At 39.6% G+C, this 3133-nt stretch overlaps 1 pseudogene; it reads right to left on the bottom strand.

Annotated features, from left to right (window-relative positions):
- Positions 1–367: 367 nt before the first annotated feature.
- Positions 368–2176, bottom strand: LOC145841196 (uncharacterized; annotated as a pseudogene).
- Positions 2177–3133: the final 957 nt, after the last annotated feature.

The following is a 3133-nucleotide window of genomic DNA, read 5'->3' as shown; positions in this document are numbered from 1 at the left end:
ATCTTAAAACAATTAACGAAGCCAAAATTATTAGTTTTAGATCTAATATTACCTGTATACGGCGATTACACAAAGTAACTAAATCAGTACTATCACAAAATTAATTAATTAAGAATTAATCCGTATATAAAAAACCACATTCAACTTGTAAAATTTATTAAGGCATAATAAAAAGTACACAGTATTGCAAATAACTTACAAAAACATATATCTTATAATTTACAATCGTTTTAACAGCTGGACGTTGAAAAATTAACTGAAAACAAAAAACACATGTTTTATGACACCTAAAATATAAAAATTTGGTAGACGAACACATAATAAATGTTTCAAACTAAAAAAAAGCAGCTATCACGAGGTGGCAGTTTTACTTCTTTGGTCGCATCATAGGACCATCGGGTGTCATTATGAACTCACTTTCCTCTTCACCTCCTCCAAGCGCCTGGTTGTCGTACCGACCGACGTAGCTCTTCTTCTGGTATCCACCACCTCCCAATCTGTTCCCTCCTTGAGAGTATCCACCGCCTCCCCATCTGTTCCCTCCTTGAAAGTAGCTCCTGCCTCCCGAGAAACCCGAGTATCTCTGGTACTGGCGCAGGTTGGGCTCAACCTTCTGACCTGCCTCCTCTATGATCCTGATCAGGTCGCCGGCAAGCTTCGAGTCCTTGTGAGTGAAGTATGAGTAAGAAGTCCCCTTCTGCCCCGCCCTGGCCGTTCTTCCTATCCGCTGCACGTAGCCCTCGATGTCGTTGGGAAAGTCGTAGTTTATAATATACCTCACGTCGGCCACGTCAATTCCCCTGGATGCCACGTCTGTGGCGATCAGTATAGGTGTTTCCCCGCTCCTGAAAGACTTAATGGCCTTGTCGCGCTGGTCCTGCAACTTGCCGCCATGGATGCACTCAACGTTATAGTTCTGATTCCACAGGTCGTCCGCAACCCGCTGGCACTTTTTTTTCGTCTCGATGAAGATTATAGTCTTGTGATCGGGCAATGAGGTTATTTCGTTTAATAATTCCAACGTTCGGTCGTACTTTTCAGACTCGCGCAAGACCAACACGTTCTGCTTGATGTCATGGTTGGCAGTTAGCTCTGTTGATCCCACCTGAAAATGAACCGGGTTCTTGAGCAAGTCGTTGGCCAGCATTCGGATCTTCTGAGGCCAGGTGGCGCTCCACATGAGGGTCTGCCTGTCAGGTCGCATATGCTCCAGTATCTTCCTGATCGGTGGCTCGAAGCCCATGTCGAGCATTCTATCAGCTTCGTCGAGCACCAAATAGCTGCAAGCAGTCAGGTCGATATCACCAGCCTCAAGAAAATCAATCAGACGTCCGGGAGTGGCGACCAAGAGGTCGCAGCCGTACCTAAGCTTATCCTGCTGGTGGTACTTCGGCTCTCCACCGTACACACTAGTGTGCCTAAACCCTTTTGGTGCGAACTTGGTTACTTCGGTTTCTACCTGTTGAGCAAGTTCCCTGGTTGGCAGCATTACCAGTGCTATTGGTTTACAACCTCTCCTGTCGTGGACCTTCATCAAGCTAGTTACATGTACCAAGGCAGGCAACAAAAACGCCAGGGTTTTTCCCGACCCAGTTTTCGCTACTCCGACAATATCCCTTCCAGCTTGAGCGTACGGCCAAGTCAGAGACTGGATCATGGTCGGTTTGTCGAATCCCTGACCCAACAGCTTCTGTTGCAGAACATCCGGGAGTGTCGCCTCCGAAAACGTCAGGATCGGGTTCAACTCGCTGCCGTTGCTGATCGTGATGCTGTTGTTGAAGAGAAACTTCTGGATCTCGGTGCTGCTGCGATTTTCAGTGACTCCTGAAGCCACGTAGAAGTTCTTATCAACCGCAGGCATCTGATCCCATTCTTCCTTGGTTGGTGGCCTGACTTTTTGGGGTCTTTTCTGACCGTAAATTTTCTTACTCCTGTGTATAATGTAGCCCGACCTTTTATCACCTCTGGAACTATTACCTTGGTCATAACCATAAGGTTTCTTCGGTTTGTCGTTTTTCCATCTGTTGTAATTGCCTTTGCTGCCTGAACTGTACGGCTTGTCATTATTGCCACTGCTGCCACTGTCATTTCTCCTGTTGCTGTTTTTGCTGAGCCATGGTGATGAACCTTCCAAGTTCACTTTGCTAGCACGTTTCCGTTTTTCTCCGTTAGACATTACTTAACTAAACACTAGTCTGTTAGTAACATATGTAAATGTAAGTAAGGTTTTTATTGCTTGTAAATCACAACTGTTATCAAAAACTTCTCTTACTATTTACTGTAATTATTTTGTGCTTGTTTTACCTAGTTAAAATATTTTTAGAGATATTTTGGCATTCAGAGACTTTCACAAAAATTACTAGCTGTTTTTAACTTGCAACTTAAGTTATAATTCACAAAAGAAATACTGAATGGTACTTATTTGAAAATTTGTATTCCCACTACTTAAAAAAAGCTTTAAAAAACTTGAACAAAAACTTAACACACACAGTTTAGCTAGGAGATAAATGTTTACACAAAATAAAAATGAACATTTAAATAAAAACTTGTAAAAATTATATCTAATTAGGCCATTTTATGCTCCATTAAAAATTTAAACATTATTAGCTGATCACAAGATGTTTCTACTGAAAATAAGTTGTTATTTTGTTGAAGGTTAGAATATATTGTTAAGATTTAAATAACAACTTATATACTTTTGTGAAAAATTACTTATAATTTAATTTTAAACCAGCATCAGTAGCTATATACTTTTATACATGACTAAGACCAGACTTATGCTAAAATAATTGATAAAACTTGAATTCTATCTCCATTTTAAAACTTACAAAACTACAACATTTTATAAGTTAAAACATAAAACAAATTAACTTTTTTATCTTTGTTTATAAACTTAACTAGATTTTTTAACAGTAGAATTATGGACAAATTTTAATGCAAGATTATTTCACAAAAGCTTTGAACTTGAGTTAAAAGTTGAAGTAATTGAATAAAGAATAACAGCCTAGTTTAGTAAATTTTCATAAACTTATGTGTATTTTGAATGAAACAAGTTTAAACAGTTGCTGCAAGCTGTTGTTGTTACACTTATTTCTCTTACAGAGATTAAAACTCTGTCCTTGATGCTTTTGAA

This window comes from Thalia democratica, chromosome 1 (genome assembly GCF_965202585.1).
Source record: "Thalia democratica chromosome 1, ktThaDemo2.hap1.1, whole genome shotgun sequence".
NCBI lineage: Eukaryota > Metazoa > Chordata > Thaliacea > Salpida > Salpidae > Thalia > Thalia democratica.
The sequence above is the reverse complement of the archived record's forward strand: the minus strand, read 5'-3'. Positions and strand labels throughout refer to the sequence as shown.